This window comes from Mus musculus, chromosome 11 (assembly GCF_000001635.26).
Source record: "Mus musculus strain C57BL/6J chromosome 11, GRCm38.p6 C57BL/6J".
Lineage (NCBI taxonomy): Eukaryota > Metazoa > Chordata > Mammalia > Rodentia > Muridae > Mus > Mus musculus.
In genome coordinates this window covers 4317125-4334189 of record NC_000077.6, presented here as the reverse complement: position 1 = coordinate 4334189, position 17065 = coordinate 4317125, and the positions used below count along the sequence as shown (strand labels likewise).

The window sequence follows — 17065 nt, the reverse complement described above, 5'->3', positions numbered from 1 at the left end:
AATTTCTAACTCTAATTAAAGAGGCAGGAGAAAACAGAACAAACAACAGTGTCCCAAAAAAGGAAGAAGTCACTGATGCCATCTTGGAGGAAAAAGGAAAGAATGAAGGTACGCCTGCGAGCAGTTTGCCCAGTCTCAGGTGGGCAAGCAGAGAAGCCAGGTGAGCATTCAGTGCTGCTCTGGGAATTACTCTCATATGCACATAAATTTTCACAGTAAGTACCTCCTGGAATTTGCATTCACTGAGTTGCTCTTCCTAACTTCCTGTCCAATGTTTGGACTTGAATTGTGCTACCAGAAAAATCAGTGCATATTAATTACTAAGCCAAACCTCTTTTTTCTTGGGAACTAATATTCTCTAATGGGAACTATATGTCCTCCTTTATCCTCTTGTTTGTCCCTTTAAAGCACCGTTTTGCCCATTTCCCAGTCTCTGGTCTAGGGTGCCCGGGAGTGATGCAAAAGGCACTGTTTGGAACTAGGATGTGGGGCCGGGCAGAAAAATGAATAAGATGCAGTTTGTCTTCAGCCCTAAAACTAAGACCAAATCTTCTTGATGCAATATTTTGAAAACTAATCCCACTTCTTTCTGTCCTTGTCTTCCCTTATAGTTTGGGAGGAATGACAAAGCCCTGGAACAGAGTACTAATTGGCCATCCCACTTACAGTCTGTTGCAGAAGGTCTCCAACCCCTTCTGCTGTTGAAGATCACAACTCCATCAGTCTTCAGACTCCAAAGATGCTCTTCAAGACAAGAGTCAGAGATCTGGGGAGCAGTGAGTGTCAAGGGTAGTCTTTCTGTGGGGAAGATTTAAACATAAATAATAATGATCTATTAGTTGAATGCATGACCATACACTACATAGTAACACTGCATCCAAGGACACAGTGCACGGACAGCGGTGGTCCCATGAGATTGTATCACTTCCTCATATGAATGCCAACTCAGAGTTTGCACAATGATGAAATTGCCTAACCATAAATTTCTCAGATGGCTTCCCTTTGTTAAGTGACATGAAACTGTATGGCTTACTCCATAGTGTGGAGAGCCTGAGCCAGCTGCCCCAGTCACAGTTTATGAGGAGGCAGGGCCTGGTGTTACAGTGGGTGTCCTGTGGCTTGCTGTCCTCTCCCTCCTCACCTAGCCAATTCTACCATAGCCTTATTATAATGCAGTCAAATGTCATCCAATAGTCAGTGTTTGGCCTTGGAGTCCCTATACCCTCTCCTGAGAGGCTCTGACCTGATGCCTGCTGCTTCCTGCTATCTCTATGTCCACACATCCTGCTTTCCATTCCTCTGGAATGTCCGAAGGCCACTCCACCAATCCTGCTGTCCCGAAAAGCCACTTAGAACAGCAACCTAGATATTTTCCCTCACAGTTAAATCATTTGACCTACACCTTATTTCTACATGGAAGCCAATCTGCCAAGAGACTGCAAACAAGCACATATTCTAATACCCCAAATCCCTAAGAGTCACTAGTAGCTGAGTAAGCATGAACAAACCATTCATCAGCCTAACAAGAGTTATCTGTGAATGGACAGAAATTAGAAGTAAAATAACTTACATTATTCATATACATCATATAATCACATGATTGCTATATACAGCAAGTAATTTTCTCTCGCCCTCCAAATGTTTTATTATTTTGTGTGTATGAGTGTTCTGCCTGCCTGCATGCATGCATGTATATATGTATGTATGTGCACTATATGCATGCCTGGTACCCACACAACTCAGAAGAGAGTGCAGGAGCCCCTAGAACTGGCCTTGAGGATGACTGTGAACTACTCTGTAGGTGCTGGGGACTGAGTCCAGGGACTGAGTCTACAAGGGCAGAAAGTGCTTTAACACAGAGCCATCTCTCCACATACACAATCTCCCTCCCTCTCTCTCCCTCTCTCTCTCTCAGATTTATTTATTATATATCTAAGTACACTGTAGCTGTCTTCAGACACTCAGAAGAGGCTGTCAGATCTCATTACGGATGGTTGTGAGCCACCATGTGGTTGCTGGGAATTGAACTCAGGACCTCTGGAAGAGCAGTCAGTCCTCGTAACCTCTGAGCCATCTCTCCACACCTCCCCCCTCTTTCTCTCTTTTTTTCATTTTTAAGATTTATTTATATGAGTAGCTGTCTTCAGGCACACCAGAAGAGGGCATCTGATCCCATTACAGATGGTTGTGAGCAAACCATGTGGTTGCTGGGAATTGAACTCAGGACCTCTGGAAGAGCAGTCAGTACTTTTTTCCCCAATATTTTATTAGGTATTTTCTTCATTTACATTTCAAATGCTATCCCGAAAACCCCCCATACCCCCCCCACTCCCCTACCCAATCACTCCCACTTCTTGGCCCTGGTGTTCCCCTGTACTGGGGCATATAAAGTTTGCAAGACCAAGGGGCCTCTCTTCTCAATGATGGCCGACTAGGCCATCTTCTGCTATATATGCAGCTAGAGACATGAGCTCTGGGGGTACTGGTTAGTTCATATTGTTGTTCCACCTATAGGGTTGCAGATCCCGTTAGCTCCTTGGGTACTTTCTCTAGCTCCTCCATTGGGGGTCCTATGTCCCATCCAATAGATGCCTGTGAGCATCCACTTCTGTGTTTGCCAGGCACCAGCATAGTCTCACAAGAGACAGCTATATCAGGGTCCTTTCAGCAAAATCTTGCTGGTGTATGCAATGGTGTCTGCGTTTGGAGGCTGATTATGGGATGGATCCCCAGGTGCGGCAGTCTCTAGATGGTCCATTCTTTCGTCTCAGCTCCAAACGTTGTCTCTGTAACTCCTTCCATGGGTGTTTTGTTCCCAATTCTAAGAAGGGGCAAAGTGCCCACATTTTGGTCTTCGTTCTTCTTGAGTTTCATGTGTTTTGCAGATTGTATCTTGTATCTTGGGTATTCTAAGTTTCTGGGCTAATATCCACTTATCAGTGAGTACATATCATGTGAGTTCTTTTGTGATTGGGTTACCTCACTCAGGATGATACCCTCCAGATCCATCCATTTGCCTAGGACTTTCATAAATTCATTGTTTTTAATAGCTGAGTAGTACTCCACTGTGTAAATGTACCACATTTTCTGTATCCATTCCTCTGTTGAGGGACATCTGGGTTTTTTCCAGCTTCTGGCTATTATAAATAAGGCTGCTATGAACATAGTGGAGCATGTGTCCTTCTTACCAGTTGGAACATCTTCTGGATATATGCCCAGGAGAGGTATTGTGGGATCCTCTGGTAGTGCTATGTCCAATTTTCTGAAGAACTGCCAGACTTATTTCCAGAGTGGTTGTACAAGCTTGCAATCCCACCAACAATGAAGGAGTGTTCCTCTTTCTCCACGTCCTCACCAGCATCTGCTGTCACCTGAATTTTTTATCTTAGCCATTCTGACTGGTGTGAGGTAGAATCTCGGGGTTGTTTTAATCAAGGAGCTCCACATAAAACCAGAGACATTGAAACTTATAGAGGAGAAAGTGGGGAAAAGCCTCAAAGATATGGGCACAGGGGGAAATTTCCTGAATAGAACAGCAATGGCTTGTGCTATAAGATCGAGAATCGACAAATGGGACCTCATAACATTGCAAAGCTTCTGTAAGGCAAAAGACACTGTCAATAAGACAAAAAGGCCATCAACAGATTTGGAAAAGATTTTTTCCAATCCTAAATCAGATAGGGGACTAATATCAAATATATATGAAGAACTCAAGAAGGTCGACTCCAGAAAATCAAATAACCCCATTGAAAAATGGGGCTCAGAGCTAAACAAAGAATTCTCAAGTGAGGAATACCGAATGGCTGAGAAGCACCTGAAAAAATGTTCAACATCCTTAATCACCAGGGAAATGCAAATCAAAACAACCCTGAGATTCCACCTCACACCAGTTAGTACTCTTAACCCCTGAGCCATCTCTCCGGATGGCTTTCTTCCTTTCTTAAAGCAAATTTCAGGATGCTATAACCTTCCACTCAGATTCTTGCCATAGTACATGAACCAGCCTCCACACTTGGGCATCACCACATCTTGCCAGGCCAGGCGAGGGGCTGGATAGGGCCTTTCTAGAGTATAAATGTGCATAGGTCTGTTCTCTGCCTAAAACCTTCAGCAGTTCCCAGGGTCATGGTGCTGACCAGCAGGCTGTATACTCTGTGCCCATCTCTTGGCCAATGCTGTGGCCCTTTCTATCTCCCAAGCTTTGAGAAGACTGCTCCTTTCCTGCCGCATGTTCTCTGCTGGTGGCCTTTCAACTTCTCATCTTCATAGATTTCTCTTGGTCCTTGTTTCCCTCTGGCAGTCTTTCTGACATGGGTCGGGAATGCCCTCCTTTGTGCCCCTCTCTCACTCTCTGTCTTATACCCAGAACAGGGTTCTGGCTGCCTGGCCCCTCCTCCTGCCCTGAACTGTAAGCTCCCTGGGAAGAGTCAGAGAAGAAGGCGTCCTTGCCCTACCTCCCGCCTCAGGGCAAGCGAGGAAGAAGGAGTGAATGGATCCCTGGCACCTTTCCTAGAACATAGACAGTGCTCAATTATTTTTAAAGCATGTTACTCTTGAAAATATTTGCATTTCAAAATCGCCATGCTCTCTGCATTTCAAAACTCAACCATCATTGCTTTGCTCTCTATAAAAGAATGATTGGAATAGTAAGCTTGAACAAGAAATACAGTGTTTTCTAATACAGAAAGGGGAAGGGAACAACGTTAATGTTGTAACGTGATGAGCGCTAGTTCTGTGGCAGATGTATAGGCATCCCAGTTGACTCTTAAAATACTCCTGTGACCAGGATTGGACTCACATTTCAGAGTATATTAATTGTATGTCTAAAATTAAAAGCAACAGCAAGCACCATGGATTAGCTTTAGAGGGGAAACAGAGGCACAGCACCGATGTAAGCATGGAGAGAGGGTGTCTCCTGGAGCCCAAGTGTGGAGTTATGTTTGAGCCTGGACTAGTGCTTTAGAAACCTGAGGTTTCAGGAGGATTTGTTTCTGTTTCTCTCCTACAGACAATTCATTCTTTTTCACTTTTCATTGTCATTACATTGTTATTGATTTATGGGGTGGCACTCATACATGCCATAGCATGTGTGGGAGATCAGAAGATAACTTGTTTCCTTCCACCATGTACGTCCTGAGTTTCAAACTCAGGTAGTCGAGCTTGAGCAAGGTCCTCTGTAAGAATTCTGACCAGTACACTGTTCTAGTTTTCTCTTGTTGCTGTGATAAAGCAGCCTGGGGAATAAAGGACTTATTTGGCTTACACTTCCAGGTCCTAGTCTAGCCCTGAGAGACGCCAGGACAGGAACTTGAAGAATAAACCATAGAACTCTACTTGCTGGCTTGCTTTCTAGCTTGCTGACTTCCTTACACAGGCCAGGACCTCCTGCCTAGGAACCAGCACCACCCACAGTAGACTAGGCTCAGCTATGACAATCAAGACAGCCACAGATTAACCTGATGAGGCCAATCACTTGAAAGGTTTTCTTGTTTTAGGTGGTTCTAGACTCTGTCAGTATCTCAGTTAGGGTTTCTATTGCTGCAAAGACACGCCGTGGGTGACCAGGGCATATTTTCCTTATAAAGGTAAACATTTATTTGAGGCTGGCTTACAGTTCAGAGGTTTAGTCCATTAATCATCATGGTAGGAAGCATGGTGGCATGCAGGCAGACATGGTGCTGGAGGAGCTAAGAGTTCTACATCGGGATCAGCAGCCAGCAGGAAGAAGAGCAAGTGGGCCACACTGGGTGTAACTTGAGCAACTGAGACCTCAAAGTCTGACCCCACAGTCACACACTTCCTCCAATAAGGCCACACTTCCTAATAGTGCCACTTTCGATGGGCCTGGGAAAGGGTGGAGGGGGCATTTTTATTCAAACCACCACAGTAAGTTGACAATGCTAACTAGAACATATACCAAGTCTTTTGAAGAAGGCTACACAGGCACAGACCTTAGAGGAAATGATAGTTGTGTCCAACAGTGTCAGACAGGAGACGTCCACAATGACAGGAGCAGGAATAGGGATTGAACTTGACAGTGACCCAGCCTCGTTATTAAGTGGAGATGAGGGCTGGTGAGATGGCTCAGCAGGTAAGAGCACCCGACTGCTCTTCCAAAGGTCCTTAGTTCAAATCCCAGCAACCACATGGTGGCTCACAACCATCCCTAACAAGATCTGACTCCCTCTTCTGGAGTGTCTGAAGACAGCTACAGTGTACTTACATATAATAAATAAATAAATCTTTAAAAAAAAAAAAGTGGAGATGAGATAGGGACTGTGAGGGGAGTACGTTCTCAGAGACTCCACTTGGAAAAGTTAAGGGATGTGTTTGAGAGCAAAGAAAGACAGACTGGGAAGACGGCTGGTGAGATGTCACAGCAAGCAAAAGCACTTACTACCAAACCTGAGGACCTGCGTTCAGTCCCCAGCACCCACATGGTGGCAGGAGAGAACCAACTACTGCACCTTGTCCTCTAACCTCAACCCATGAACTGTGGCACATGTACACAACACACAACTAAGAGTCTGATGCTAACTTTCACTATCCACAATCTAAAAAATCAATTTTTCAATCAAATAAACATTTTTAAATTAGACATAGCTTTGACATATGACCAAAAATGTGCATGGAGTTTGACCATGCTCCAGTAAGTATGTGGACAATACAAATTGGATGACGACTTTCTTCTTCCTCCTCTTCTTCTTCTTCTTCTTCTTCTTCTTCTTCTTCTTCTTCTTCTTCTTCTTCTTCTTCTTCTTCTTCTTCTTCTTCTTCTTTTCTTCTTCTCCTCCTCCTCCTCTTCTTCCTCCTCCTCTTCTCCTCTCCTCCTCCTCCTCCTCCTCCTCCTCCTCTTCCTCCTCCTCCTTCTTCTTCTTCATTCTCCTTCTTTGGTGTGGGTCACAAGAGTGTGGGGCAGACCTGGGAAGACTCGAAAGTCAGTATGATCATGGTTCATGATGTGAAATTCCCAAATATCAAGAATATTAAGAAATGCCAGGTAGTGGTGGCACACGCCTTTAACCCCGGCACTTGGGAGGCAGAGACAGGCAGATTTCTGAGTTCAAGGCCAGCCTGGTCTACAGAGTGAGTTCTAGGACAGCCAAGGCTATACAGAGAAATCCTGTCTCATAAAATTAAAAAAAATAATAATAATAAAATAAAAATATATGTATATGTATATATATATGATATGGCATCCACAATAGTGTCTGGATTTTTGGGTTGTTTAAGGGTTGAATCCCCAGGTGGTGCAGTCTCTGGATGGCCGTTCCTTCAGTCTCTGCTTTACACTTTGTCTCTGTAACTCCTTCCATGGGTATTTTGTCCTGGAGCACAGGGTCCACAAAGAAGGAGCTAGAGAAAGTACCTAAGGAGCTGAAGAGGTTTGCAGCCCCATAAGTGGAACAGCAATATGAACTAACCAGTACCCCCAGAGCTCCCTAGGACTAAATCATCAACCAAAAAAAAAAAAAAAAACAACAACAAAAAAACAAAAAACACATGGTGGTACTCATGGCTCTAGCTGCATATGTAGCAGAGGATGGCCTAGTCGGTCATCAATGGGAGGAGAGACCCTTTGTTCTGTGAAGGTTCTTTTTTTTTTTTTTAAGATTTATTTATTTATTATATGTAAGTACACTGTAGCTATCCTCAGATACTCCAGAAGAGGGCATCAGATTTCGTTACGGATGTTTGTGAGCCACCATGTGGTTGCTGGGATTTGAACTCGGGACCTTTGGAAGAGCAGTTGGTACTCTTAACCACTGAGCCATCTCGCCAGCCTGTTCTGTGAAGGTTCTATGCCCCAGTATAGGGGACTGCCAGGGCCAGGAAGCAGGGGAGTGGGTGGGTTGGTGAGGGGGAGGATAGGGGATTTTCAGAGGAGAAACTAGGAAAGGGGATAACATTTGAAATAACATTTGAAATGTAAATAAAGAAAATATCTAATTTTTAAAAAAAGAAAAAAAATTAAACTAGAAAGAAAGAAAGAGAGAAAGAGAAAGAAAGAAAGAAAGAAAAAAAGAAAGAAAGAAAGGAAGGAAGGAAGAAAGAAAGAAAGAAAGAAAGAAAGAAAGAAAGAAAGAAAGGAAGGAAGGAAGGAAGGAAGGAAGGAAGGAAGGAAGGAAAGAAAGAAAGAAAGAAAGAAAGAAAGAAAGAAAGAAAGAAAGAAAGAAAGAAAGAAAGAAAGAAAGAGAGAGAAAGAAAGAAAGAAATGTGCTATGAGCTGCTTGGCAGGTAGAACACTCAAGTTCTTTGGAAACCTTTTGCCACAGCTAAAATTAGATAACAATTTATATTAAATCAAAGCAAGAGAATTATCAAACTACGTTTACAAAGAGCAATAATTTTTAAAATTAAAAAATAAGTTTAAAAACTTTGTGATTTACAAATCAATTTAGCTCTATTGAATTTCAAATGAAACTTGAAATTTGATAATTATTCCTTTTTAGTCCCATTAGTTTTAAATCCTGTAGAGGGGCTGGAGATGTGACTCTGCAATTAAGAGAACTGATTGTTCTTCCAGAGGATCCAGGGTCAACTCCCAGTGGCTCACAAAAATCTGTAACTACAGACCTAGGGTATCAGACAATTTTGGCCTCCAAGAACACCAGGCATGTATGTGATGTACAGGCATAGATGCAGACAAAATACCCATACGATAAAACAAACAATTTGTTTTAAGTGAGCCCTGGGGAGCTAGCTTAGCAGTTATGGTCACTCGCTGTTTTTCCTGAGGAAAGAGTTTGATTTCCAGCAGCAGCAGCAGCTCACAAGCATTGTAATGACAGTTCCAGGGACCCTCATCTGGCTCTGAAGGCATTGTACATATGTGGTACATAGACATTCACACAATCAATGCTCTCCTAAACATAACATGTACCTCCCTCTAAAAGTTAGGAGTCCTGTGGTATCTTGGTGGGGGTGAGGAGGAAGGAATGGGCAGGGCTGGTTTGCTTCGTTTGCTTAAGAACAAGGCCAAAGCCCTCACAGTGAAGTTCATTACTCCCTTTTTCTACTCCCCCCACCCCCGAAGCCATTCTTTCTCTGCATAAAAGGCTCATCCTGCTGACAACCTGCCGTCCCTCACTATCAAAGTACAAACGTCACGACCCAAAAAATACAAGTCTGTGTGCATTGGCCGGGCAAACAGGATGGAATACCAATATCCACACACTGCAATACCTCTCACCTTTAACATGGAATAAAAGTCTAATACATACCACAGCACTGATGAAGCTCACATGCATTATGCTTAGATACACCAGCCACAAAACGATAGCAATTGCATTATTCTGCTTCTAAGAATCACCAAGAAGGAGCAAGTTCAAAGAGAGTAGAAATGTGATTGCCAGGAGCAAGGGAGAGGGGAGTGGGAGTTATTGCTTAGTGAACAGAAGTGTCAGTTTTACAGCAAGGAGCACCTGGAAATGCATGGTTGTGATGGCTGTACAGTGTTGTGCTACCACCACTGGACCTGACTAAAATGGTAAGCTATTGTGTGTGTGTGTGTGTGTGTGTGTGTGTGTGTGTGTGTGTGTACTTGTGGGGAAGTGCATGTGTAACACTGCATTGTTCTTTAAACTACTGTTCAGCTCTTTAAAGTCCCTGAGGTTTGATAATGGAGAGATGATTTAAATTATACAGAAAATGTACATAAATATTGTGCTGTTTTGAGAGGGCAGATGTCGGATGGGGGGCCAGGGTGGAGGGGGTAACGGGAGAGTGGGATATCATTTGAGATGTAAACAAATGGAATGATTAATAAAAATAATAATACTAAATATTGTTCTATTTTATAAAAGAGACTTAAGCATGTCAATTTTAGTGCCTGAGGGGGAGTTGTATATATAGTATACATACATATAACTTATATATGTATAATTACAATTAAGAAAAGAACAACTAAGAAAAACTAAAAAAACCAAAATGCGTGCTCGCTTCGGCAGCACATATACTAAAATTGGAACGATACAGAGAAGATTAGCATGGCCCCTGCGCAAGGATGACACGCAAATTCGTGAAGCGTTCCATATTTTTTTGGGCTGGTGAGATGGCTCAGTGGGTAAGAGCACCCGACTGCTCTTCCGAAGGTCAGGAGTTCAAATCCCAGCAACCACATGGTGGCTCACAACCATCCGATCACGAGATCTGACTCCCTCTTCTGGAGTGTCTGAAGACAACTACATAGTGTACTTACATATAATAAATAAATAAATCTTTTAAAAAAAAAAAAAACCAAAATGCACTTGAAGCATATTTCATTTACCATTTTGTAGGCAGGAAGGCCCTGTGTACTCCAGGCTGGCCTCAAACTCTTCTGTTCTCCTACCTCGGCTTCCATAGGCACGGAGTACCTGCCAACAGGCTGCTATAGCAAGGCCGAGGATCTTGGCTCTTGAGAGGCTCAGCCAGAGGCACGAAGAACAGGTGGAAGTGGAGGACGGCAGGTGGAGGCTAGAGGGACATCCTTGGAAACAGCGGAAATGGCTGTGAGCGCACATGGAGTGCCAGCCAGCAAAGCTGTTAAGACTGGGAACAGTCCTTTGGCTGTCCAAAGAGAACGGCTGCAGCACTGCAGTGTCCTCGAAACTGAGGGACTCCTCTGAAGACCGGGGAGTGCTGAGAGGCCACGGAAAAGAGGCTGCCTCCTATCTGTGGGAGAAGCCTGAGAGCAGAGGTGGGGCAGCTGAGACTCCATGCATTGTAAATTCAGAGGGCTGGAGAGTAAACTCAAATTTCACTTTTATTATAAAGAAGAGGACAAGCAGCAGCACAGGTGAGGAGATGTCACTTGGTAGGGTGCCTCTCTAGTGTGCACAAGGTCCCAGGCTCAGTACCCAGCAAAAAAAAAAAAAAAAAACCCACAAACCTCCTGAATGGCTATGAATGAGAGCAAAGGCAAGGAAAAAGAAACCAGGGAGAAAGGCCGGCCGGCCTGCAGCAGAAGTGTGGGGATGCTACTGCCCTGCTCGGATTTGGGGGGTTTTCCTGAGTTCCAGGCAATGGGCAGTTTTCCAACTCAGGGAAGTTACTCAATAAGAAGAAGCCAACTCCAGACAGTGCGTCGGGAAATGTGGAGAGTTAGTGCCTGGGTGGTTTTCATGCTAATCCAGGATTTATTAAAGCTCAGAGAGTGAGCAGCGAAGAGGGCTTTTATAGTGCAAAGTTTCCACAAATACACTCATCAGCATTTTCCCAGAGGAAAGGTTTCTGTCTGAAATTTTCTGAGTGAGGCACCTGGAAGAAGAGGGGGCTTCCTCTTCAAGTCTGGGAGACTCAGGTAATGAGCCTTTCCCACCCACCCCATACAATTTTTATTTGCTTTTGAGAGGAGTTGGACTCAATCTAATAGCTACCTTTTCCTCCCTGGCCCCCAAATGTAATGTAGCATGGCCTCTGTCTCTGCCAGTTACTTAGTGGCCTCTACACTGATAGTTTATATATAAATTAAAGTGTTTTAAATTGACAGAGATAGCTGGGGAAGCCCTGCCTGGAGGGATCACCACCACCACACACACACACACACATACACACACACACGGGCACACACACACATGGGCACACACACACACAGAGGCACACAGGCACACACACACACATGGGCACACACACACACATGGACACGGACACACACACACAGAGGCACACGGGCGCGCACACACACACACACACACACACACACACACACACACACGGGCACACATCACTGCTTTTGAGCTGTCTTCTTGTCATTATTCCCTAAACTACTGCTCAGCTCTTTACATTGCATGAGGTTATGCAGAAGGGTGTATATAAATATTGTGCTGATTTATACAAGAGACTTAAACATGTCAGCTTTAATATCTGAGGGGGAGTTGTGGCTTCATCAATCTCCTGTGGACACCAAATTTGTTGGTTAACTTCGACTGTCTGCTGGATTGACAGATACATAGATACCTCTGACAGATACATACCTCTGGGCGCACCTGCGAAGGGCTGTCCACATATGGGGCACGGGTGTGTGTGTGTGTGTGTGTGTGTGTGTGTGTGTGTGTGTGTGTGTGTGTGAATAGACCATCACATGGATGGAGTGTTCTGGGTCGGGCTGGAATGGAGATGAGGTCTAGGGGGAGGAGCCGGGTGGGTGGAGAGCCACCCTCTGCTGCACTTTGCCTGTCTCCTCCCTGCAAGTTCCTTTCTCTGGCTCCTGTCTGTCACCAGGTAAATTGCTTCCTCTTCCATGTGTTTCCTGTAATGTTCTTGCCAAGGAGGTGAGCCAAGCAGCCATGGATGAAACCCTCAGAATCCATGAGCACAAGAAAAAGAAGATCTTCCCTCAGAACTGTTTTTATCAGCGTCTACCTGTAACTCAAAAGCAGCCATTATTTCAAGAGACAACTGGATAGTTTTTGAAAAATGGCTAGATATTTCTGAAAACATTTTTTTCTCATAGCTCTGGATTTTGGTTTACCCCTTTTGCTGCTAGAACAGTCAGTGTGTAAAATTTAATGTAGTAATGTAGTTTAGATTAAATTATCTGTCCTTACCTCCCTAGTTCCTAGAATGTGATATCAAACATCGTAGTTTCCCTTAGACTAAAAATTAATAGTTCTGAGGTTTGCTTAGGTTTTCATTTTTACTTTTTCACATAACAACGTTTTGTTTTCCAATTTTCAAAAACACATTACAAGATGATAGTACCTGAGTGTGGCCAGATTCTCAGTGTGGCTTGGTTCTTAAGCGAACCTTAGCGGTCAGCTCAATGTGCATTGTTGGGGGAAGCAAAGCCTCAGCGGGGCTCAGTGAGCTGTGCATTTAGCCAGCCCGTAGTAGGCAGCAGCAGCAGCAAGCCCTGAAGGAATTCCATCATGGATAGAAAGAAAGGAGGGTGAGAACAGAGTGGGGGGGGGGGAGAGAAGGATGGGGAGAGGGAGAAGGACAGAGGGAGAGGGAGGGGGAGGGGAAGGGGGAAGAGGGAGAAAGGGAAGGGGGAGGGAGAGGGAGGGAGAGGGGGAGAGAGAAATAGACTGGTGTGGTGGGATTTCCAGAATGACAGAGTTGAGATAAAGATGAAAGATTTGCAGGCACTGGGCTGGCAAGATGGCGAAGCCAGGAAGGCGCATGCCCTGCATGACGACTTGAGTTCAGTCTCTGGAATGCGTGCAAAGGTGGAAGGGATGGGAGGAGAGAGCCAGCTCCACAAGGCTGTCTCTGACCTTTGCCTACACACATGAACAGTAAGAGCAGTAAAAGTAATCAAGGGGCTTTGGTTTGTCTAAGGTTTGTAAAGATTTGCAAAGAGAACCATAATCATTAAGAGGCAAAGCCAGATATAAGATACAATTTGTTAAATGCATGAAACTCAAGAAGAACGAAGACCAAAGTGTGGACACTATGCCCCTTCTTAGAATTGGGAACAAAACACCCATGGAAAGAGTTACAGAGATAAAGTTTGGAGCTGTGACGAAAGGATGGACCATCTAAAGACTGCCATATCCAGGGATCCATCCCATAATCAGCTTCTAAACGCTGATACCATTGCATACACTAGCAAGATTTTGCTGAAAGGACCCAGATATAGCTGTCTCTTGTGAGACAATGCCGGGGCCTAGCAAACACAAAAGTGGATGCTCACAGTCAGCTATTGGATGGATCACAGGGCCCCCAATGGAGGAGCTAGAGAAAGTACCCAAGGAGCTAAAGGGATCTGTAACCCTATAGGTGGAACAACATTATGAACTAACCAGTACCCCAGAGCTCTTAACTCTAGCTGCATATGTATCAAAAGATGGCCTAGTCGGCCATCACTGGAAAGAGAGGCCCACTGGACTTGCAAACTTTATATGCCCCAGTACAGGGGAACGCCAGGGCCAAAAAGTGGAAGTGGGTGGGTAGGGGAGTGGGGGGGGGGGGTATTGGGGACTTTTTGGATAGCATTGGAAATGTAAATGAGGAAAATACCTAATAAAAAAATTAATTCTAAAACAAAAACCAAAAATCAAAAAAAAAGAGGCAAAGCCAGCTGTGGTGGTACACGCCTTTAATCCCAGCTCTCAGAAAGCAGAGGCAGGCAGCCTGGTCTAAAGAGCTAGTTCCAGGATAGCCAGGGCTACACAGAGGAAACCTGGGTCAGGAGAGGTGGTAAGATGGCTCCATGGTTAAGGACACTTGCTGCTCTTGCTGAGGATCTAGCTTCCCGTTTTTAGCACCCCCCACAATGGCTCAAACCATCAGTAATTCCAGTTCCAGGGAATCCAACACCCTCTTGTGACTTTCTGGGGCACCAGGCACACACATAGCACACATACACACATGCAGGCAAAATATTCATATACATAAAATAAATACTAAAGAGTCAAACATTCTGAGTTATCATTTCTTAGCTTTTGCGGTTATTTCTGTTTCACAAGATGAGTCAGGCGGATGCTGGAGTTGGACTATAACTTGGTCTTTTCTAAGTGTGTGTGGGGGTGGGTGCACATGTGGCAGTCAGAGGGCAGCTTGCAGGAGTCGGTTCTCTTCTTGAGGCGAAGCTTCAGGCGGGTAAGCTCGGCAGTAAGTACCATGCATGCTAAAGCCCTCTGGTCCTGGTCTTTCTGCATAGTTTCTGTAATTCTGTGCAGAGGTGAAGTGGATCAGTTCGGGTTCTGATGTGCCTCCTATTTCAGCAGGGCATCTGACTCAGGCGGCCATGTTCCTGGTACAAGTAAATATCCATCCCTGAAGAACCTATGATGGATTGATGGCGGGACAGACACGGGCCCAGCACAATAACGGAACTCTGCTTTGGCCCACTTCTTCTTTCCATATCCACTGCTGTTTGCCAGTGACATAAGGAAACACACACAGCATACACACATGCATCAGACTTTCAGACCGTACAAAATGAGAAGGGATAAATGAATTGTTTGTTGACATATCAAAAGAAGACCTGCCTTCCTTTCAGTTTGAACTATCGCCTTCCTGTAACTGACCAAAAGGTTCACGAGGGGGGTGAGGTGAGAGCGTGCATAAGGGTGCATATTTTTTTCCAGCCATCCAGAAAGTAAGTGTGTGGGTGTACTGGGTATGTGTGTACTTTAAGCTAGTCATAAAATATGGGGTTGCTCCTGTGACTACATATTGTTAGGTCTAAAACGGCCCCCCAAAATGGCAGTGTTGATGACAATGCCCTAAAGAGAAGGACATTGGCTGGGCAAAGAACTTATTGGGCAAACAAAAGCCTAGAGATGGGTCTCTTTTTGCCAGAAACCTCCCTAAATCTGCCCCTCAAACGTCAGCTACCTCAGGCAAGAGTACCTGTTCCCGGTCATTCAGCACAGCTCGTCTCAGTAAACAGCCCCTGAACTGCCCAAGACAGCTTGGTAATCTGATCCCCAATACATTTTTCTGCCCATGCAGTGGTCTAGTTAATTGTTTCACTATGCCCTTTCTTAATTTGGAACCCAAACCTGGGTCCCCCCTTTTTGAACAGTCCTTTTCCTCCTAACTAAAGCAAAGTGCTGATTTGGCCTTCCTGTATGTGGATTACTCACCTCTACTCTGGCTTCTACCTCTCACCATGTTCAACTCCAAATCTTACAGTCCATCTCCTTAGCCATTCCCCTCCCACTGGTAGAGTGGCCACCTACTCTTCTCCCCATCTTGTCTCTTCCTGGCTCCTCAGGCAAGAGTCCTCTGAGAGCTGCCTGCTCTGTCTCTGCTTTTTGTTGGCTTGCGGAACCTCTCTCTCTCTCTCTCTCTCTCTCTCTCTCTCTCTCTCTCTCTCTCTCTCTCTCTCTCTCTCTGGAATTTGCTACCAAGGTCCTGTTGGTGTGTTAGGCAGCTTTTCTAGACAGCTTGCAGGTGTCCTCAAACTGAGACTCTGCCCCTCGACACTTATTCCTTACAGCGTTGTACTTCCTCTGTGCTGTTGATGGAACTCTCCCTCTGGCAGGGCTCTTATTTATGACTCCTTCTCTAAGTGCCCCGGAACTCCTCCTTGTTCTGCCACCCATCTAAGGACATCTCTTTCCTGCCTGCTCTGTCTCTTGCCAACTCTTAGAGCTTCCTCTGTCTTTCTCATGCCTACTGGAGCCTGAACTAGCACAGGCTCTCATTAGACTTGAGGACTCCTCTCCCCTGCCTTCTCTAATCTCTTTCCCTCCTTGGATTTTCCTCCTCAGAGATTCTGTTATGCCACACTGTCTTACTCCAAGAAGCTTGAACTCAGTGCAAACTAGATCAGTCTCAGTGGCCAGAAACTGACAGACTCATATTCAAATTCTCACAGATCTTGACTTCTGTCACCATACTGCACTTTGAATTCCTTTATCTCTTTTTTCTGTACTCTTCGTTCTTGAAAAATCTCTTATTTCTAAGCATTCTTTGCTCTGTGCCTGCCATCATCCCTCCTTTGATCACCAGCTCGGGCTTATAGATGATCAAATGTCTCTTAAGTATTGGATATTGTCACACGCTCTGGAGATGAAATCTGGCCTGCTTACTACAGACCCAAGTGTCTTTAAAAGTTCTTTAAAGCCTCTGTCCTGGGGGTCAAGCTGTCCACCTGTCTCTGTCGAGGGGGAAGATCTGGGAGGGTGAACATGAGGGAAGAGGGGACAGATGGACAGACGAAACAGAGCAGCGCAGAGAAAGGACACTGTGTGCTTGAGAAGAACTAAGAGTGAGTTGTTTGCAGTAGAGCTTCCTAGTGACTAATGTAATCAGGAATCTGGCTCTCTGACCACCCACCCGTCTTTCCTTGATTCTGTTTACTCTCATTGAAGCTTTTGCTAAAATGTAAACTCTTTTTATCTGAGGATTTGTAAGATCACTGGGGTGTGGTTTTTAAAATTCTGTAAAACTCCAAGCAGAGTAAAAAGTTAGATTAAAGCTTGTAACAAAAAAATGATTGATAGCTACATATCGATGCATAGGTAATCTTAATTTGCCTACAGTGTGTCATATATGTAAATTAGATTCAACTCTTGTTTTAAAATGTAGCAGAGTTTGGGTTTGTTTTCCTTAGATTAAGGAAACAGCAGGCCTCTAAATTTTGGACACGGATGGATTCTGTATGATAATTTTTGTCCTAAGAGCA

At 44.6% G+C, this 17065-nt stretch overlaps 1 non-coding gene across 1 annotated transcript; it reads left to right on the top strand.

The window, feature by feature from the left end:
- The first annotated feature begins 9934 nt into the window (after nucleotides 1-9934).
- On the top strand, nucleotides 9935-10041 carry Gm24803. The gene has a single exon (XR_003949965.1). It is a non-coding gene; the product is annotated as a U6 spliceosomal RNA (small nuclear RNA).
- Nucleotides 10042-17065: the final 7024 nt, after the last annotated feature.